This window comes from Desmodus rotundus, chromosome 6 (assembly GCF_022682495.2).
Source record: "Desmodus rotundus isolate HL8 chromosome 6, HLdesRot8A.1, whole genome shotgun sequence".
Taxonomy (NCBI): domain Eukaryota; kingdom Metazoa; phylum Chordata; class Mammalia; order Chiroptera; family Phyllostomidae; genus Desmodus; species Desmodus rotundus.
In genome coordinates this window covers 76,852,657-76,875,335 of record NC_071392.1, presented here as the reverse complement: position 1 = coordinate 76,875,335, position 22,679 = coordinate 76,852,657, and the positions used below count along the sequence as shown (strand labels likewise).

Below are 22,679 nucleotides of genomic sequence, written 5' to 3'. Positions count from 1 at the left end.
AAAACTTGCTTTTTTAATTTAATGTATCACAGAGATATGAACAGGTTAATACCTGCAGACTTACTGCATTTTTAAAAATGGATCCACGGTAGTCCATTGTACCCTAATTTAATTTTTCCTCTATTGGTGTATTGCATGTTGCTTCTGATTTATCCCTATTACAGACTGTGGGGTGAATCCTTGTACCTATATGTTGCTTACTTGTATTACTACATGTGTAAAATAGATTCCTAGAAATTGAATTGCTTACTCATAGACCATGTATATATTTTTTGTAATAAATTCTACCAAATTATCCCCTCAAACTGTTTGGTGCTTGTAAAATCAAGTAAACTTTATTACATATGTTCATGGTTGAAGACATTGAAACCTTTTTTTGAAAGAAGCCTCATGAAAGTTAATTCTAAACAAAATGTTTATATCTATTTATCCATTAATATGGGGAGTATAAAGATATCGAAACCATGATTTATAGCTTACATAACTTAAATATAGTTTTAGAATTCAGATAGATGTTTCTTTATATATATTAAAAAATAGGAAAATTTCTTTGGTAAGTAGACTTTGAATTTAGACTAAAAGAAAGCATTAAATTTAGTTTAGTGGGGACAATCAAGAAGGACGTTTCCTGTGAGATTAGGTGGAATTTTATCGTGTCACGTGGGGTCAGTGGACTCACTGGCCTGAAACTGAAGCAGTGTGTGTGTTTTCAAAGGTAAAGTAAAGGCAGTTAGCGGAAGACCTTGAGTTCCTTAAAAGTGTGGACTTGATCTGCTCGGCTGCAGAGAGCCCTTCTGAGTCACTGATCTATTGCCATGTAACAAATCACCCTCAAATTTAGGGCTTAGAATACCAGTAAACATTTATTATCTCTACTGGTTTCTGTGGGGCAGGGATTTGGACTCAGGCAGTACTGTTGCCACATTCTACTCCTTAGAAGTAAGCCAGCGAGTTCAGTCCACGTTCAAGGGGAAGGGGCCTGGATTCCTCCTTGAAAGAAGGGAAGTGTCAAAGAATCTGGGAACATACTTTAAAACTACCACGTTTATCTGTGTTCTGAAGAGGAGAGCAACAGTATGACTCTGAAGAGGGAAAAAGCCATGGTATCTAGTGGAAGATTAAACCGGCAGCAGTGCTGAAGATGAACTGAAGACAGAAATGGGAGGTAGATCCTAGTGAAGTAATCCAGCGGGGAGGTAGTGATGGAGTCGGTCAAGGCAGATGGGAGAGGGGCGGGTAGGACACAGGGGTGCGGCACGATGAGAGAGGGGAAGATTAGAGTAAGTAGTAGTCTCAAGGCGTCCAGATCTGAAGAATGATCAGGCATGTAATAACTGGAAAGAGAAACCAGTTTTGAGGGGACAAGGGTGCTCCTTTGGTTTTAGACATTTAAGGGGAAATTCCCAAGCAGTTGAAACTGTAGAACCGTGGTTCATGCTGAAATGTCTACCCAAAGAGGGAGAAGTTCACATTTGTCCTCCCAAAGTGATGGTTGAGTTCTTCAAGGGATGAGTACGCAGAGAGGCCAGAGCTCGGGAGGACCACACCTTTGGGGAGACAGTGGTTTTCAGACTGATTAGGGGCAGGAGCTACTCTGCAGCCTTGGAGGATGGGGAGCCAGCTGTGTTCCTGTCAGGAGCAGAGAAGGTGGAGTGACCAGGAGCTTCAGATGTTACAGAATCCGAAGAGAATGATGTTTGAGACAAATGCATTTGCCTGTAAGATTATTAGAGGTGACAGCAGTTTAAGTGGAGTAGAACAATTTTGGAAATTGGATTATAACGTTTAATTTGATGATTCACTTTCTAAAAAGTGCTTGAGGTGGGAGGATGAGTGGCTGGCCTGCCTTTCATCACTCAGACTTGGAGAGCTCACACCCGTCTTGCTTCCTTCTAGCACCACCAAGCCTCCCTGGAATGGCACTGCTACTCAGCTCTCCGGTCCAGGGATGGAGGAGCATTTTACCTCTTGTTTTCAGGGAATCTCTTCACTGTAAGTGAAATTAACTTCTGGCTAATTTTTTCCGCTTCGCTTTGAACTACTCTTACCTGTGCTCTTCCTCTCCCCCTCTGTTCTCCTTCCCTTTCCCCCATAACTTTAGGATCAGGTTCCAGATAAGGGATCACCTATTTTTTCTCTCCCTTTCCTCCTAATTTCAAGTACAATGGTGGTATTTATATGCCTTGTTAACTGAAGTTGTAGGGATGCTATTAATACATAGTAAAAGTTAAATAGTAACTGACAAATGTAAATACTGAATTGAAAGATGATTTTGGATTTTATGTTCCATGTCTGTACATGTATTTAATCAGTTTTCAAATTAGTAAAATAATTGTCAATAAGATGTAGCAAACACATGAGAATACTTCAAAAATTACTCTATGTGATGTAGTATGTTTCAGGATTTCTATTAGGATTTGAGGTTAAATGGACCAGGGAAATTATATAGTAAAACAGCAAAGCCAGAAATTAAATACTGAGTTTTCTCCGCTACATGGATGATGATGATTGTTTGATTTTTTCTTTTCTGATAGGGTTATTTTCTTTCAAGATAAAAACTTGAGGCCCACCAAAGACTTACAGAGTGAATCACAGTAACAGTAATACCTGTGGTTTCAAATTAAAGGGTAGACTTTATGCTGTGGAAAAAGAACTGCTGTTACAAATTCTTTTTAGCACAAAAATGGTATGCATGTTCTGGGTAACATCACCGTTGGGTGAACGGGGGGCATTAATTGATTTAGCCTGGTTCCGCAGCATGCTTGGGAGGCGAGCGTGGGACGGGGAGGAAGGGGTCAGGGGACGCTGAGAACGGCTAGGACACGAGCCTGAGAGACTTCGGTGTGGACAGCACAGAGCGCGAGTGAAGGGGGCAGGAAGACAGAGGCACGGACTCCAGATATGCCAGTACAGCCATGGAGGTTCTTACATGTGGTTTTCGTTACATGTGTTAAACGTTTTCTTTCTGTCAGTGGGTGTCAGAGAGAAGACAGAAAAGAGGGAGTGAGAAAGGAGTGTTTCAGGTGATCACAGATTGTGCGGTTTGTTTTCACAAGTCAAAATCTGGATATATTTGCTAAAAGGCATGGTATGATATAATCAGGTAGATATTACATCAGATAGATGTTATGTTTTATATCATGACTCTATTTGTATGTGGGTATCTGACAAAAACTTAATGTAGTTAATTGGTATATCTTTTCCTGTTTTCCCACCCATCCTGTTCTGTCCTCTTTCCCTTACGTTTTCTGCGCTCACGTCGGGTGCCGTCAGGCCCAGAAGATCCCTCCAGGGGCCCTGTCTACTCTCAGTGCCCCGCGCTTGCTGCATTGCTGGTCCTCCCCCATGCCTCTGTCTCCAGAGTGTCCTGGAGTAACCGTGTCGCTGGGCTTCTACAACATGTTGCATGAACGTCTGTTCGTGAGCTTGTTTTCCCTACCAGACCGGGAACTCTCCAGTAGGAGGGGTCGAGTCTTACTCATCTGGGTGTCCCACATCCAATAAATGTTAGTTGAATAAACAGATGACTGATTTTCCCACACTTTGTAGTAGACACACTCACCACAGTCCATCAGTGTGGCAGTGAAGGCACCGAGCTTTGATGACGGGAAGATCTGGGATGAGAGAGAGACACCACATGAGCCTCAAAGAATCTGGGGGGCATGGAAAATGAGCAAGGACAGATCCTGGTCTTGGGGTGTTCCACTGAGTAGGTTTCAGTGACAGCTTGGGAGCAAGAGACAAGTGAGTAGGATGCTGGGCGGTAAGCGCTGCCACACAGGCCTCGTGCACAGACTGCCCGGGAAACAGGTCATTAATTTGGCCTGGCGAGGTCTGGGAAGACTGGCATTTGAGTGCGGCTTTGAGAGGATGTAGTTGCTCACCATGTGGAGGAGGAGGAGGAGCACGTACCAAGCTGTAGAGGTATGAGGATCATTTTTTGAGAAGCTGAGCAGCTTTCGAAGCTCATGAGAGCAGTGGGGAAATGAGATCAGAAGGAGCCCTGTGTGTAATGCTGGTAGCTGGTCTTTGCTGAGGTGGCCATGAGGAACTTCTGGGGGTTTTAAAATCAGAGAAATGGCGCAGGTTCACATTTCAGTTTTTATTTATTTAAAACATTTTATATATTGATTTTTAGAGAGAGGGGAAGGGAGGGAGAAAGAGAGGGAGAGAAACATCGATTGGTTGCCTCTTCCACGACCCTACCCGGGGACCTTCCCTGCAACCCAGGCATGTGCCCTGACCGGGCATCAAACTGGCGATGCCCTTTCGGTTTGTTGAACAGTGCCCAACCCACCAAGCCATACCAGTCAGGGCCAGAGTCACACTTTAGTAAAAAGCCTGACAGCAGTGTGGAAGTTGGACTGGAAGGGAAAAGTGAAGAGAATAGCCTACTTAGGAAGTTTGTACAACAGTCCGAATGAGTTAGATGAAGGGCCTGGATTGAGGCATTGACAGTGGAGACGTGGAAGAGAAGACAGTGGAGAGTATGATTTTGGGGTGTGGAATCTGTGAAATTTAGTGACTGCAGCTGTAAAGATCAGTTGTGAGAGAAATGGGAAAATAGGAAACTGTTGTAGATTTTTACCTGTGGATAGGAAAGTACAAAGGAGACCTTGGGTTCTGCCTGGACATTTGGGAATGGGGTATCCAAATGGTGATAAGCAGCAGACAGTTGGAAAGGTGACTCCGAAGTTGAGGAGCGAGAGATACAGAGTGTGGAGTCGTGCAGTAAGTGGTGATGTTGCGAAAAGGAGAGGCAGCTGAGCAGTGGACTCCAGACTCTTCGACACTTAGAGGGCGTACTCAGGAAAAGACTGTCTGAGAACAGATTCAGAAAGGGAAGTAGTGAATATCCTATGCCAAGGTGGGGGTGGGGGAGTGAGATGTAAAATGGGGCTTTTGGATTTGACCAAGTCAGAGGCGCTCAGTGAGAATAATTGTTACATAGTGTCATTTAACGGTCCTTAATGAGTAGAGACAATGAGTATAGACTACATTTTAATAAAAATGAACCTAAAATAGAGGTAGATTACAGATAAAGGGTAGAGGGAAGGTCTTTGTTTTTAAAAATATATATTTTATTTATTTATTTTTAGAGGGGAAGGGAGGGAGAAAGAGAGGGAGAGAAACATCAATATGTGGTTGCCTCTCATGCACCCCCTACTGGGCACCTGGCCTGCAACCCAGGCATGTGCCCTGACTGGGAACCAAACCAACAACCCTTTGGTTTACTGGCTGGCACTCAATCCACTGAGCCGCACCAGCCGGGCATGGAAGGTCTTTATTTTAGCATAGTGCAAATCTGCTTTGATGGTCTGAATGTGTCACACCATCACCATGGACGTGGTTGGAACGTCCATGACAGCAACAGAGAAAGAGAGCTGAGTGGGGCCAGCTCTCGGTCAGGGCTAAATTTTTTTTTTTAACCTATAAATTCTTTGGAATTTTTCAATCCTCTGTGTTATGCCAGTAAAAGGCATTTTTCTTTAAAGCTCTAAGCAATGATGACAATGACATATCAAGGCTGTTTGAGTGGATGATCCTGACAAAGTAAAAAAGTCAGATAGAGAGCAGTTACTTCTGGAGCTCGGGACCCCCATGGACAGAAGCCAGCGGGCTCTGGTGGTGTCAGGAGGCTGTGCTTATCTCTGCATCTTCGCTCAGTGTTGTGCTTTGAAAGCTTTCAGTGAGTTTTTGAGTTTCATCCACATTCTGTGACCAATTGTTAAAGAAGCTCAAAGTCTGCAGTTTGTGTTGATTTTAGAAAGAGAATCTCTGAAGCCCATTTCTGGAAAGAGTTTAAAGAAAGGATCGTACCAAAAGCCAGGTTCAGTCTTCTAGTGGATGCTTGGAAAAGGATAAGTGGTTCCTGGGATCATTAGAGTGGATCAGATTACCTTCTAAAGTAATGATGGAAACAAAGCATAAATCAGAGGGACTGTAAACACTCTACATTCTTCCTTCAGGCAAGTAACACCATATCATCGATGATAGATAACTTTCCCTCTTTTTTTTGAAGGTTGGCAGAACTAGAACATTTACAGTGGTACATTTAAGTGTTTTAATATCCAGGTGATTAGCAAGCGCGGAATCTCTTCTGTTGTATTTTCAAGGCTTTTCTCTTGTTCTGACTGCATAAATTCAAAAGCAACTAATGTCTGTAGTGAAACATTTCTCACTGTAAAAGTCATGGACAAAGGGGGGCGTTTGCCTTCCTAGAGTCAGGGACTTAAACTACAGTCAAATGTTCAGGCCTTATTTTCTTCAGATGTGAAGGGAAGAACAGTGCTCAAGATACAGACAGCTAAGGTATTTTTGAAGTATGCAATTTGTGTGACTTGCTGAGTCAGGTGAGTGGGTGATGCTGGCAGTTGTAGAAGAAACTGACTTCTAGCAAGGGATGAGAACCCACGCTAAACAACAGGAATGGGGCCGAGAGTGTGCTCAGGGAGAAGGAAGACTCTGAGTGGTTAGATGGCGGGGCTCATGGCTGAGCAGTGACTCGAAATGCCTGGACCTGGGGCCCAAAGGGAAAGGACTTGCTCTCTTTACCTCAGGACGCGAGAGAAGAGCTCAGCTGGAGTCTGGGAGTGGAGGTAGAGTGGCCTAATAGAAAGGACTGACTCAAAAGAAAAATAAAAAAGAAAGGAAGGACTCACTCTAACAAATTGCTGGCCAGAGGGAAAATAAAATCGTGGAAGAACAAGGAGAGTTCTGTTGGTGTTCTAGACCTACCATAAAATTGCTTACTGTGAGATTAGTGTGCTTCAAATGTAGTCCAAATGGGTAACATTTGTACAAGTTGCACAGCAGTAAATGTCTTGGTGTGTTTGAACAGACTGGCCGTCCGTCGCTCAGGATACCAAGTAGGGGATTCTTGCTAGCAGACATGAGAGAGCAGGCCCCGAAGTCTTCCCAGAACAAAACTTCAGTGCATTTAATTCAGTGAGGGCAACAAAACCTGGGTGTGACATCTCTGGGGGGCGGGGGAGGCTGGCAGAAAAGAACCTTTTTTTTACACAGCATTTGGTGCTTAAAGTTATTCTTTTAGTTGTCATTTCTCAGAACATGGCTGGATTTGGCCCATTTAACCACAGACAATTCAGGAGGGGCAGAGACCTGGAGTCTATTTCAGAAGAAAGCCCAATAGTCAATAGAATATAGGGGTCTGAAGATATAATATTATGTGATTTCCCTGTAATGTAGTTGGAATCGTAAAGACTAGGATAGATTTGAGGTATGGAGGTTACATGACTCTAGTTTAATTATCCTCTGGTTTGCGTCTTCATTGTCTGCACTGTTACGTTTTATGAAACTTAGTACAGCGTTCTCTAGTTTAATTTGAAGCAGGAATTATTCTTTGACATCAGGCAATATCTCAGCTAGTTTTTGTACTGAGTGTATATTTCAACAGATAACTCTTGACACATACTAAACACAACTGCATTACATGCCATAAGCAGATACTAAGATGAACCAGAGGCAGACATTCATTGGGAAGTTGGGTTCTGCAGTCAGACCCAGACCAAGTTCAGATCCAGATTTTGACATGTGTTAGATATACAACCATGGAAAAGCTACTCAATCTCTCTAAGCCTCATTGGGTTACACATCCAGCGCCTGTCAGCACCAGGATCTCTCTAATAGTCCCTGTCTCAGAGGAGTGCAGGCGGCCTAGGAGATGTGGTTGTAAAGGATTTGGAACGCAGGAATTCCTCCGTGCACACTGACAACACGCACAGATGGAGAGAGTGCTGCCGTGTGGGCCCACGGCATTACGGCTTTTTGGAAGTTCGGTGTTAGACAAACGACTTGGGGAGCTCTGTATGTGGAAGCAATGACACCGAATGACATTCCCAAAGACAAACACAGGAAACAACATGAGAGAACAAAAAAATCTCACTTTTTTTTAAATCTACAAAAGTGGTCTAGCAATTATATTTCTTATGTTCTTTGGTGTTTGGTTTGTATTACTTGCTGGTAACACAGATGTTAAAGGAGTTGAATCAGCCTGAATCGATAGGGAGATAACTCACCAATTCTTTTAGTACACTGTTATTGAGCCTGTTGGGTATACATCTCATGGATTCAAGCACTAGATGTAGTTTATCAGTGCTGAAAAGACAACAGGTTAAGGAGCTGTTGTGGTGATTGGCTCTCCGACGCAGACATTTGGCTGACTATTGAAGCTAGGCGGTTTCACACGTTTGAGGATTTTCAGCCGTGGGTAACTCAACTATTTTCTCTCAAGACATCTTAACTTAAGTATCTATAAATGTTCAGTATCACTAATTACCCTGTGATGTGATTTATTCTTAGAAAGGTCATATCATGTTTGGTAACATGCAAAAGGGTATATATTTCTATAAATAGCACATTTTTAATACATTAAAGCTGCTCTGTGAAGAGGAGCTTAGGTCACTTACTGTTGTTATAGCTTACTAAATATACATTAATCAGTAATTAAATACTTCTCGAATGCCACCTCTGCGTCTCCTGTCAAAGGTCTGGTGATGGGCCTTGGGCGTTTCTTGGTCAGTAGGACCAGGATTGGGGGAAAAGAGCTGAACACGGACCAAAAGAGTGTGAGGATAAGCTGGAACCCAGCAGTGTCAGCGTCTGTCACCACCTCTAACCAAGAAGCAAATAATGGCTTCGGAGAGCAACAGCTGCTGATGTAGTTCCTCCTTTGAAGTCTCAAGTACATTCCTCTTTTGGCCAACTCTGACCTAGAACCCTTTGTGGGAGGGAATTCTGGGAAATGTAGTTCCCCCTTGCCCAAGTTACTACAATTCAAACCTCCTTGTGTTCCTGTACTTACTTATTGTATTATAAATAAGAGAGACATTCAGAATTATTTATTCTTAGAAGATATCAGGATATTTAAGATATCAGAATACTTAAAAAATAAAATTTAACCTGATTATACAATTGTTTTCTTTCCCATTAAACCATGTCTTTATTTTCAAAGCCATGAAATAGCTTAAAACAGGAGTAATATAAGCCTACCTCCTTCTGTTGCACGGAAACATTCTTTTAATTTGCTGAGTTGGATCTGTGCTAAAAAATTTTTTTGGAAAAAAGTTAGCTAGTACAGTGCCATCTAGTGGTAATTTAATTTATTTTCTGGTTATTGAAAATAGTTCACTACCACATTTTACTTCTTGATAAATCAAGAACTTTACTTTTAATCATGCCTAACTCATAAGACATAAGGGACTATTTTTAAGTAAATCAAATATTTATAAACAAATAAAGAGAACTAGAATAGAAAAACGCTGGGAAATGTTTTATTTTTTTACCCTTAGTTTCTGTTCTACTTCATTTTCATACATAATGGGTCACTACTTGTTCATTTATTTGATACCATTTGGGTCCAGGAGGAAAGTAAGTGTTTTGTTTACAAAAAGAACAGGATTATTTCGCAAGTGTGATGTGGTGGAATGAGTGTGGGCTTTAAAATCCGGCAGGCAAGGGTTTGTCTTCGGCCTTACTCTGCTTGTGTTCTGGCAAGCAGTGTTCCAAGAACTTTATGTGAATCATGAAATACTCACAAAAACCTGACGGGGCACGCTAGAAATGAGGAGGCCAAGGCCCACAGAATGGCTAGTGTTAAGAGTGTGTGATCTCATTGCTTTTTGGTTATTTATGTGTTTACCTGGTTCTCTAGCACAGTGACCTTTTGTAGGAAGGTCTTACTCCTGTTTTCCCAGCACCTAGTATGGATTCATATGTTCCCAATCCAGTTGGTGAAAATTTGACTTTTTTTTTTGCTTCCATGAAGAGCCACAACAAGAACAATAGAAAATTAAATTGTAGATAAAATATCAAAAATATCAGTGTTTTCCTTACATTTTCTTTTTAAAAGGGATTATACAGTTAGAAACTCTAGGCTTTATTCTCTGATTGGTTACTTAACCATTTTAATCTCAGTTATATAATGCAGGGAATTTCAAGAGTCTAGGAGTTGTACAAGGCTTGTTGCAAAACTCAGCAATCTCCCAGCTCTCACCCCTCCCCCCTCGCACTCCTCCCCCAGTCCCTGCTCTTGGGGATTCATCTCGGAGACCTGGTTCTTTCTTACCTCCAAATCTCTAGCTGCTTGTTCTTTCCAATTTTTTATTTTACAGCCTTAGGCATTACCTTTGACATCTCATGATAGATGAAGAGGATTTATCTTTCTTACACACCCTTATCCTAGGTGAAGGACCCTACTCCATTCTCATTATGATTAAATTTTGAATAATCATTGTTTGTATTAGTATAACTATAAAACATTATTCACAGCATGGTTACTTGTGTTTTCTAACACATTTTGTTTGTTTGTTTTCCCTGGTTTGTGTTGTCTTTTTGGAGAGAGGGCGTTTGTTTGTTTGCTTAGATTTTATGTATTTATCACTTACTCATCTTAAGCTATTTTCCAGGTAGTTAGAATATGTGATTTTGAACCAGTTTCATCATTTATAGACTTGAAGGGTGCAGATGACATAAAGATGTAGGCTGCTTGTATTCCTAAAACTTTATGGTTCCCTGGAACAGACACCTGGATGTTTTGTGCTGACCGTGTCGTTAATGGACCCCATTGCCAGCCCTTACTCAGCCCTCCTCTCTGACCTGATGGTCTTTTCTTGGGTTGCCTAGAGCATCTCTGCTGCCTCCCAGAGAGGCTGGGGGATTCAGGGTCTGGCTGGAAGTGGAGCCCCATTTGTGTGGACTAACACTGCTGGTCAGCAGGAGCTCTGCCAAGTACACATAATGAGGTAGGAATACCCCCAGTCCAGACAGAAGATTGGAGATTCTTCGATTAGGAAGAGTAACTTGAGTCTTTTGACAGGTAGAAGCACTTATCTTTTGTGGTGAATAGTCATGGAGAAGCAGAGTGGATAAATAAAGTTGCCAGGGGTGAAATAAAGACTAAATGGCATGTAAGATATGAGCAAACAATAAGTCAAATCTTGTTTGAAACAAACAAAAATAAAACAGAAAGATCCCTAGCATTTGTTTCTCACAGATTGCTATAGAAAATAATAATGCTGGAGATACAAGCGTGAATGGTCTAATGATTCTTAGCTTTGTAGATTTTTTGCTTACCTCCATCATAGCCTTAGTTTGCTTGTGGTGTGTGAGATGTTATTTTGGTGGATGTCATTATAACTTCATGTAAATGTAGAAGAAAGAGTAGAGGACAGAATAAGTCTTGTATAGTTAGGCCTTGGAGATACAGCAGGTCTGGTTCCAGACCACTGAAGAAAGCGAATACTGCAATACAGTAAGTCACATGAACTTTTGGTCCCCAGTGCATATAAAATTACGTTGGTACTATACTGTAGTCTATTCAGTATGCAATAGCTTAAGTATGCAATAGCATTGTCTAAAAAAACAACAACCCAAAACAATATACCATACGTTAATTTAAAACTTTTTATTGCTGAAAGATACTAACCATCATCTGAGCCTAAATTTATCAAGCTGTAACTTTTTTGTTGGTGGAGGGTTTTACCCTCATAAATTTGTAGAAAACTCAGTATCTGCGAAGTGCAGTAAAGCAAAGCAGCGGGATAAAATGAGGCACGCCTGCACAATTTTAATAATTTGCTACCGAAGCTGTCATTCTAGACAGCTAGCACTAGGAGGCCACAGAGACCACGATTCTGGTGGACTCAGGTTTAGTCTCGCACCTTTCCTGTTGGAGTTGAAAAGGAAACCTAGGGCAGAAAGCCCACTGAAGTGCTGTAAAAACTGCTTAATATTCAGGATCACTTAAACTAAATTAAAGATTAGCTCTCCTATTTTCCATAATGTAGTAGTAAATGAATCTAAAATACGCAACACTTTTTTATATGCTTGTGACATTGTAAATGAAACAAGTATGTATAACCACCACTTTTTTAAATTGTAATGTTGATTTTTAGTTCTTGAACCCCTGGATTGAGGCTCTGATTGCCTATGCCTGGCTGATTTTAGAAGCTTCCCAATGGATGACACTTTCTGTCTTATTTTTTTTCCAGTCCATTCTTGTTAAAAATAAGAGTTGTTCATCAGAAATAGTTTTGGTCACACATGTCCTCTGATTAGAAACTTTTGGTAGTTTCCAGTCAAATAGTGTTCAGATCCAAGCCCATTCATTCACCCATCCATCCATCCATCCGTCCGTCCGTCCGTCCATCCATCAAATACTTATCAGTGCCTTTATGCAGCAGGACAGAGAGCCGTGGGCGTTGTGTTTGCCCATCCGTTTCCTCAGTGTTCTCCAGAGTCTCTCTTACAGCTGAATAAACATATCTGTTCATCCCTAAAATTTTACCTTTGTGCCTTTAAACGTAAACCAGCCTCTTGGTCATTTCATAATCCCCTTCTTTCGGAACAGCCTCTGGTTATTTAAGACCAGACCTTCCTCAATTACTGCATGATCTCCCAGCCTTTGTGGGACTTAGTTCGTACTGTATTAGTTTCATTTACTTTCAGTTTTCCTCAATTAAAATTAAAAAAATATAAATTTGCATATGCTTAAGAGTGAGGTGGTGGTCTTTTCTTTATATTTCTCTTCAGTGCCAAATATAATACTATGTAAAGGGAAATACCACCTAATGACAATAGCACACAGCTTTCCCTGCAACCTTTCAGCGCTCTCCGCTTTTCTAGCAGAAACTCAGTTTTATTCGAGAATCCACTCCTCTCTGCATGTCCATAGACTTTGGGGAAGGTGGGCTGAGGCCCCAGCCTCTGACGTCACAAAGATTCCATTCTTGCCATTTGATGGTTTGAGCGTGAGCATGTGACCCAGTTCTGGCCTGTAGGACAGGAAGACGGCTATCCTCCCTGAGTTAACCTGGGAGTGTTGCCCACTTCGGGCTCAGTGGCAGCCACCACGCAGGCACGAAGGGACCCTGCCCAAGCACCATCGCCACACTGAGGAGGGGAGAGTAGAAAAACAGGAGGAACTTGGGCCTTGTCTGGCCTGACTGAGCCATCCTTCCTTGGCGTTTCTTGGCGTTATGTGAAGAAAATGAAGCTTGGTTGGTTTGGGATTTTCTCTTGTTTTCAACAAAGGCATCTGGCTAACTCCTCATCATCAAGTCTTGGTTTAGATTCCCCGACCTCTCCCAGGTCCCTGGACATCTCCTGTCGTGGACTTGCCCCACCGGGTGGTGGTGATTTACTTTTCAGTGCCATCGTTGACAGCAAGCTCTGTGAGAGCAGGCACTTTCTCTTGTTTACAGTTCTGTCCTTAGGAACTAGCATACGTTTTTAATACTTTTATGTATTCATATTCTCCTGAAAGTCAACACAAGGTTTCTGGGGCAGGGACAGATTATTACTTACAGCAATAACCTAAGTCAAGCAACTCCTAATTTATAACCCCTGGAATATCCCAGTGGCCCTGGTTCATCCTTCTGAAGAGAGACAGCTTACTTTCTGTTCAGTCCTCTTTGAGGTTTTAAGGCTCATCCTGTAACCCAGGTCTTCATAAATGTGCCCAAAAAGCTGTTGCTGTGCAGAGATATAAGAATATTCACTTCCGACAATGATACACAGTAGGTGCTCAATAAACTATTTGTTGGATATTCAACAATTTTAAAGAATAAATCTAACCGAGTGATTTCAATGTTAATCAGCTTAACAATAACCCACAATCTTCAGACCAACTCCGAGTGATTTCAGATGGGGCAGGGATTGGGGGCTTTGTTGGTGCAATGGGGGGAGTGGGGAGAGTATCAGAACTATGAGGGGGAATTTTTTTAACCAAAAATATACTTTACACCCTGAGATTCTGATCCACTATTTCTATCATAATTCCTTCAGGATTTGCGAGGTTGTTTTGTCGTGCTTTTGTTTGTTTGTGTTTGTGGCCACGGAGGAGGTGAGAGAACCCTGACAGCTTACCCTGTATGGCAGGTGTCTACCCACCCCCCCTCCACCCCCCAGTCTTCCCGGTGCCAGGCAGTGGTGGAGCCTCAAGTCTCAGTGCTTAGTTCCTGCCAGCGGAGTCTTCGGTTTGGTGTTTACTTACGTGAATTTGGTGGGATCTTTTTAAAAATAATTTTTTTATTATTAATTAATGGCTTACATTTTTTCAACGAGGATTTGAGGCAGTTCTACAGCAAAAATACATAAAATAAAATGACATATAAGTAGAAAATGAGAACTAAGAAAAAGTTTACAAATACGTTGATGGATTTTCATTCAGATTTGGTTTTGGTGTTTTTTTAATTGAGATATAATTGACATACAGCATTATATTAATTTCAGATGTACAAGGTAATGAAGCGACCATAGTAAGTCTAGTTAACGTTTCTCACCATACACAGTTGGACTTTTTTTCCTTGTGATGAGAACTTTTACGATCCACTCCCCTAGCAGTTTAAATTAGGTAACACAGTATTGTTAACCATGGTCAGCACGCTGTATGTGACATTCCCATCGGACCCCCTTCACCCATTTTGCCCACCCGCCCTCTCCCCTGCTTCAGGCACCCACCAGTCTCTTTTCTCTGTCCCTGAGCTCAGGAGTTTTTGTTTTGTTTTGTTGCTTAAGTTGCCATTTTAAGTGGTAGCTTTTTCTATTGAAATTACAAAGTAGTGGGATTTTTTTTGGCTTTTAGGTATTATATTATTCTTTGTATATATCCAACAACATTGATGAATTAATGTTTTATTAGTTTTAATAGCTTTCCTTCATAATTCTCCATATAAACAGTTATCACTGGAAAATAAAAAGTTTTGTTACTTCAATAAAATTTGTATATCTAATTTCATTTATTAAATTGACTAGGACCTCTACTTTATTGAATAGAAGTAATGGTTGTAGTCACCTTGGCCTCATTTCCTGGTTTTTAAAGGAGATACTTTTATTACTTAATAATTAAGTATGACTTTGTTTCAGGTTTTTGTAAAGGAAATTCTTTTCTATTCTCGATATGCTAGGAATACTTTTAAAATCACGAACAGCAGCCTAGGCCAGGTAGCTCGCTAGGTCGGAGCGTCATCCCGGTAAGCCAAGGTTGCAGGTTCAATCCCTGGTCAGGGCACGTACAAGAATCAGCCAGTGGATGTGTAGATGTGTGGAACAACAAATCAGTATGCCTCCTTCCTCCATCCCTCTTCCCCTTCCTCTCTCTCAAATCAATAAATTAAAAAAAAAAACCCACGTGTGATGGTTAAAGAATTAAAACTATTTCTCATTCTCTACGGACAAATCTGACCTTCGATGAACTTTGTACTCACTTCCTCTGAATCCTGCTAAAAGTGGAAAGTCAACCATGTTATAAGCAACATTGCTTGTGGTAAAAGTGGTATTTATTTGGTAAATGTATCAGCACTGGAAAGAACTACACAAGAACCCTAAGTTCTTGATTAGAAGCAATAACTTTGAGCTTCCCTAGGAGCACATTTCAGAGGTGGTATAAACTTGGCAGGGACCCCGGAAGCTGTGGCTTGAACCAGCGAGGTATTGATTTCTTTTGGGGACATAGGGCTTCTGAGCCAGCGTGACCCACTCTGTGATTCCCGTCTCCTTGCACCTGAGCTGTCATCTGCATATCAGAGAGTAGCTCTTGGATGGCCATGTGGACTCCTGGGACAATTCTTCCCATGAAGAGAAACACTTGAAACTTAAACTTCCCTACTGGCATGCCTTGTTTCCTTCTTAGGTGTTCTGAGTAGATGGCTGCTGTGTGTGGCCTGTGGTAACTGGACAGCTCAGAATGTGCAGTTAGAGTCCCATGTGGGCATCGCACTGTGAATTTGATCGCAGCACAGAAATGAAGTGTTTACTGGGGCTAGTCTAGGTTTATTACAGCCTTCCATTTCTAGTTTTTATTTATTGGAAAACTCATTGACTATAAATTAATTTTATAAATTCAGACTTACAAAAATAAATATGTACAATTTACCATTTTTATTTTTTTGTTAGAGTCCATATGTGTTTGCCAACCCAAAAATATATTAGCTACTAAAAAGAGTTTGACAACTAAGGTTTTAGACCTGTGTGGTCCAGTGGGTATATAACTGCTCTTCCAGTAAGGCTGTTGAAATTAAACTTAAATATAATAAAAAATTCAGTTTCTTGGTTGCACTAGTGTCATTTCAGTAGCCACATGGGGCCAGCGGCTGCCATATTGGAAAGTACAGATATAGAACATTTTCATTATTGCAGAAAGTTTCCTTGGACACTTTTATTCATCCAGATTATCAGGAGCTTTGTATTTTTACTGTATATGTTACACACTATAAGAACCTGCTGAACCAAGTAATATATTGCTCAGGGACAGTATTGAAGACCCCAGTACATTTTTTACATAATCTGTTAGAGGTATGTTTCTCAGATTTGCATACCAGAACAAATTGTCTTTCTCCCGAGATTTATCAGTCTATCATGGCCAGTGTGAATTTCGTAATTGATTGTTTTTCTCTTTTTGTTTTATTGACCAGATAGCGTGGGGCCAAATTTATGGCTAGATTTAAGAAACCTCCTGGCCTATATGATTGCATGCTGTTTTGCTTGTCTATACTTTTATATTTATAAAATACAGTTTTACTGTAATGTTTGAATTTTTATAGGCTGTTTCAAATGCTTTGTGAAAGGAGACAGAGTATAAATACAGTAATAAGTAAATACCTTCAAGATTTTGATGGATACTTTCGTGACTTACTACTCAAGTCACTTACTGGGAGCCACTTACTGCTGAATGTCAGTGCTGAGGAGGGGTGAAGGAGCTAAAAACAGTTCTTGGCTGATAATGATGGCAACACCCACACATGGAATTGGGACTGCTTTCCAAGTGAAGTGACTTACAGTGTACACCTGTCATAAAATCAGTTTAATTCAGTTTTCTAAAATGTTTTTAGTTTTCAAAATAACATTTGAAGAACTCTCTTACAACACATAGTTGATAAAATTTTCAGGCGCTTCAGTACTGGTAGGGAACTCCAACCAAGATATCTGAGTGTTTTGAATTGGTGAACCAGATGTGAGTAAATCGGGGAGGGTACTGTTTTGTTTCTTTGTGGAAACCTTTGTATTTTGGGGGTGGCAGAGAATTTAATTCTGGACATTTATACCTTTCCAGTGTACAAACACCACAGCGCTTTTCTTTGCCCATTTTATTCTGGAACTTATAAGCAGGCCAACATTATATGTGTCATTTACTTTTGCAGCTTTTCTTGGCTCTGAAAACACTTAAAGCAACTTAACACATTTTAGGCCAAAAGATAAAGCAACTTTATCAAAAAATAAAACCAACTTCATCTCAAAGAAGTTGAAAGTTTAAGTGTTCCCATGTACCAGTTTTCAGGGTAGATTTAGTCATGTATTTGATTTTACCTTTTCTGCATGCTCAAGTGAGAAACAGAAACAGAGTTATATCGTTTTCATGTACTGACAACCGGAAGCATATAAACATCTGCAGAAACCAAACATTTCCTGGAACTAAACTCGAGCACAAATTTGTCACGTGAATCTTTGTTTAAAGAACCTGGTGGAAAAATATCTTCAACCACAGTTACGTAAAAGGCCCAAGAGCACTGTTCCCGTGGATCAGGTCTCCAGAGGCAGAGGCGAAGGAGTCCGGAACGCAGTGCTCGGGAGGTGTGTGTGCTGGCTGACGCGTGGCCGTGGCCGGGGCGCAGAGCAGCTCGGGAGCAGGAATCCAGCTTCTCTTCTGGTTTGAAACCATATGTAGGAAGGGAGCTTAGAAAATCACGGTCACCAATAGGACCGTTGGATTGTTTTTTTCTCTAGAATACTAGGTTTTGTCAGTGTGTTTTTGATATGGGTGCTGATTTTACTCTGTTCATCTCCAGTCCTCTGACAAACCCCTGCAGTTGGAGATAGTTTTGTTTTGATGACTAATGTGAAGCTTTTAAGCTTCAAAGGAAGCAAACAACGTTTTTCATGGGATTTAAAGGGCTGGGCTTCTATTTTTGCCCCTTCAGAAGTCTAGTTCACATTGGAGTAAAGGACAACAATGAAATCTCTTTTTTTTTCAAGGAGCTTATGCTCATTAATGTGTTTTCATAACAAAAAGTAATGTAAGACTTCACCACTTACGTGACATGGAAGAAACAACTTTTGCCTGAGTTATTTGAGGGAAAAATACAACAAACTGTCCATCTTTAGAAAATCTGAACTAGAAAGCTTCAGTGTGGTCGTCATAGTGCAGTTTCTTTGAAGAATGTTTGCATCCTTTGAGCCTGCTAGGCTGAGTTAACTGAGAAAGTTTAAAACACTTCAGCCTGTCCTATAGGTTTAAGATTGATCTTTCCATTTTACCAGATACAACAGTTGTGTTACAGGCATTAGTTATTGGCTGCTTATTCTCGTAAAAACGGACCAGTCTCTGCTTCTTAAGATTGAACCACACCTGCATGTGAAAAAATGCACTGCTGGGGTTTGGGGAGGTGCTGCGGGGTGTGTAGAAGTCTGGTGCTGACTGTCTAGCACTCGAGGCTGTTACGGGATTACGTGTGACGGCATGGACAGAATACCTGGCACGTACGTGGGCACTTGATTAATGTTGATATACCATCATCCTCTCAGGGTACGGATGGTGGCCATGCGTACAGTTCTAAACTTTCACGCTAGGTCCTGTGCTTCGGGCACGTTGGTATTTGTCCTGATTTTAGCAGTGTTTTATGTTGACATTTAAGAGCACTAATAGCATGTGTTGAAAGCGTAGTTTTTATTCAGTAAGTTATAGGTTGATAATGACTCAGGAAAAATGCAAATGGTTTGGAATTGCTTGGTGAAATGAGGCAAGATTTAACAGTGTTCAAGAGTCAAATAACTATACCAAAATCCAGCTTTCTCCAGTTTTATCTGTGGACCGTAGTTCAGCACATAAAGATGTTGCACTGATAAAATAATTCCTGTGTGGAATCCACTAGGAACCAGGTGGAGCCCTGGAGTCTACGGACTGGAGACGGACGTGTGTGCAGGCTGTTGCAGCTGGTGAGTTGTGCCATTCTCAGAGGACAGTCTTACTCGTGGAAAGGACCGTGAAGTCATTTGACTACAGGCTGAGAAATGCCTGTGGGAGAGTTAAGGCAATTATAGGTATACCTGAGAAGTTTAAAGAAGAACCTTGTAAAAAGACAGCAGCCACAGCCAGTCTCTCAGTCACTGTTATTCCTACCACCCAGTTTAAGCCTCCGCATGGCTACAAGGGCTCCCTACGGGTAGTGTGGCCAATCATGTAATACTGAGAGCTGCAGAGGGACTCTGTGAAGACAGCGCTCGCAGGCGAAGCGTTAGTAAATAACCATATACCTCCCCAAAGGAGGGAGCGATCGCGTGACTGAGTGTAATTTGAGGAATTGGAATGGACAGTTGAGACCCAGATGTCATATTTTATAATATTCTATTTAACTCTTAAAGTTAGTAACATTCATGTAATACAGGGAAACTATCAATAAAATAGCAGTGGGAAATATGATTATGAATGACAGAGTCATAGGAAGACTTTGTGTTCAAGTTACTGTGCAAAATTGGATTCTGACTGCAGGGCCCATACTCTTCGAGAGCATGCTGATAAGAACCGTAGGGTCTGGAGATGTAGTTAAATTGTCTACCCATAGTAGGCTAAGATGAATTCTCAACCATTCATTTTATTCATTTAATACACGACGTGTTGGAGATCTGTTATGTGCCAGGCATTTTCTTGCCGCTGAAGGAATATAGTATTGAACAAAACAAAAATTTCTTCCTTTACGAAGCTTAAATTCTATAGAGAGAAGAGAGAAAAAGGTGTGGAGGGACCGAGTGGAGGGTGTTACGAATGAATGAATGAACATAAACAGAAGTCAGGGAACGTAGAGTAGAAAGTGTAATGGTAGTGACACGGTGTTACACAAAACAGAGTGGCCTCAGGCTCCTGACCGACCAGCCAGTGAGTCGGTGAAGGAGCGCCGTGCAGGTGTCTGTGAAGACGTGCCTTCTCCAGAGAGGGATGAGTAAGTGCGAAGCCTCAGGCCTGCAGAGTGTGTTTACATCCTGGAGGAGCATCAGAGAGCAGTGGGGCAGGGGTGGGATGAGCAAGGGAGAGAATGGAAGTTGATGAAGCAGGAGATGTTACCGTTACCTAGGGCCAGATGTGGACCTTGTAGAAGGCCTTTACGATGCCTTTTACTCTGAATGAGAGGGAAGTAATCGGTGGGTCTTGAGCAGAGGAGGGCCACGTTGTCATTTTGTTCTATCAGTATGACTCTGGCCTTTTGTTTTGAAAGCGGTGTGCAGTGAGGCAAGGGAAGAATCAGCTGGGAGGCTCTTCGGTAATCCGGATGGAGATGGTGGAGGCTCACGTGGCAGTAGTGGTGGAGTAGGGAGAAGTTAGAATTCAGACATATTTTCAAGGCAGAGCTAACAGGATTTGCTGATGGCTTAGGTATAGGGTGAGAGGAAAAGAGAAACGTCAGGGATGACTTGGAGGATTGAATTATCATTTACTGAGATGGGGAATCCTGGAGAAGCATCAGTCTTGGAGGGGAAACACCTTTGAGGGGAGTTTGGACAGGGATTGTGAAGTGTGAAATGTCTATTAAACACGTAAGGGACGATGACAAAGAGGCAGCTGAAAGTAGGAGCTTTGAGTTCAGGGAAGAGGTTCAGGCTGTTATCATAAGACCCACTGAGATGGTCTCCAGGGAAGGAGTACAGATGAAAAGAAGTTTGAGAAATGAGATCCTGGGTCACTCTAGCAGTAAGAGGTTGGCATAATGAGGAGGAAGCTAAGAAGAAATGACCAGGGAAGTAGGAGAGTTGGGAGAGGTAGGATCCTGGACACCAAGCAGAGAGTGTTTAAAGGAAAAAGGGAGTAATCAACTCTGTCGAATACTGCTGATGGGTCTGTGTCAGATGAAAACTGTGAGATTTAGTAAAAATAGTCTCTGATACTTTCTTTAAGGTTGTTTTTCCAGTTTTATGGAGAAATAATTAACATTTTAAAATCCTCATCCGAGGATATATTCGTTAATTTTAGAGAGGGGTGGAGGGGGAGGGGGGCAGGGAGAAAGAGAAAGAAACATGGATGTGAGAAGGAAACATCCATCAGTTGCCTCCCTGTGTGCCCTGACCAGGGATCGAACCTGCAGCCTTTTGATGTATGGGATGACACTCCAACCAACAGAGCCACCCAGCCAGAGCTCTCTGATGCTCTTTTACCCAAGTGGCCTTGAACGAATTTAGTTATACTTTCTCAGAGACAACAATGGTGGTACCTGCCTCACAGGGTGATTGTGGTGAATGGTTTAAATGGATGAGATAATTCATTTAAAGTGTCAGTCTCAGTACCTGGCTGTTGGATAGTTTGAGGTAGAAGTCATTGGTGGCTTTAATAAGAGTAGTTTCAGGAGAGCCGTGGGGACAAAAGCCTGATTGGAATGGTGGGTTCGAGTGAGAATGGGAGACAGCTCTTTGGAGTGTGCCAAGAAAAATGGGACATTTATTCATGGGGGCGTGGGGCCCAGAAAAAGGTGTTCTCTCTGTCTGTCTGTTTATATGCTGATGACACTCATCATGTGTAGAGGGAAAATTGATGTAGTTGGATTTGGGGTTGTGAGGTGTTTTGGTCGTAGATAACAAGTTGACTGAAATAATTAGATTTGTCCTTTGTTTCCTTGCCCTCTTTGGCTCAGTCTTTCATTCACCTATTCACCAAATATTTGTTGAAGGTCCAGAAGGTGCCAAGGACTAAGTTCTGGGTAGAGAGTGGTGATGAAGGGGTGCATTAAATAGGAGTGACCCTACGTTCTCAGGAAGCGGCTGTTGTCTGATGAGGACCGGCTTTCTAAAAACACAAATAAGTATATACAGATTTTAATGAAGCTTCGTAGGAAAAGTACAGAGTCCTTTGAGAGAGAGAATACCATGGTGGGATTCAGACTGGTGGCACTAGAAGGCCTCAGCTATGACAGGTGGCCGTGAGCGAGAGGAAGAGAGTTCCAGGTGGAGGGGCAGAACACCCAGCGGCCCTGGAGCAGGGGAGAACTGGCGCTTTTGTGGATGGCCACTGGGGCCCAAGAAGTAGGAGGGGACCGGTAGAGCAGAGCTTTGGTGCCTGTGCTAAGATTCTGGGTTGTACCCTAAGAGCTGTGGGAGCCACTGAAGGGTTGTGATGTGGGAAGTGACATGGTTAGATGTGCACTGGGGAAAAGCCCTTCTGTCCTGTCGTGTGTTGTGGTCAGTGGCTCAGAGCAGGCAACAGTGGGGGGAAAAAATAATACCGATCTAGGAGAAAAGATAGTATCTATGAAAATATTTAGACTGAAATATTTATCATTTTGCTATAAAAAGAATTGAAGATATCCTTCTTTTTAATAGAATTTGCTCGGAGTTTACCAGGTTCCTCAGCAGCTGTGAAAAGAGCATTTCCTTGTTAAAAATAATGTCAATACAGACGAGTGAGATGAAGATATCAGTGATTTCAGTTTAACGAAAAAGGAAACTTTGTGCCGGAGCCAGGTGGTACAGTGAGTTGAAGGGTCATCCCGTACACCAAAAACGTCGTGGGTTCGATCTCCCGCTGACCACGTAAGGGAGGAAACTGATTGATGTTTCTCTCTCTCCCTTCTCATTCTCTAAAAATCAGTAAACAATTCTTGGGTGAGGATTAAAAGATAAGAAGCTTTGCAAAAAATTATAGTAACTTTGAAAAATTAAAAATAATAAGACCATATCAACCT

The 22,679-nt window shown here is 41.7% G+C and overlaps 1 long non-coding RNA gene across 21 annotated transcripts in view; it reads left to right on the top strand.

Annotated features, from left to right (window-relative positions):
- The window catches only part of LOC112299748 (uncharacterized), a 198,199-nt gene that overhangs the window by 19,840 nt on the left and 155,680 nt on the right, over nt 1-22,679 (top strand). For 16 of the 21 annotated variants that reach the window (XR_011651337.1, XR_011651333.1, XR_011651326.1 and 13 more), the window contains one exon: nt 1-22,679. This exon is cut by the window's left edge; it is cut by the window's right edge. This is a non-coding gene — a long non-coding RNA (uncharacterized lncRNA). The other 5 variants (XR_011651343.1, XR_011651331.1, XR_011651338.1 and 2 more) reach the window with 4 other exon arrangements.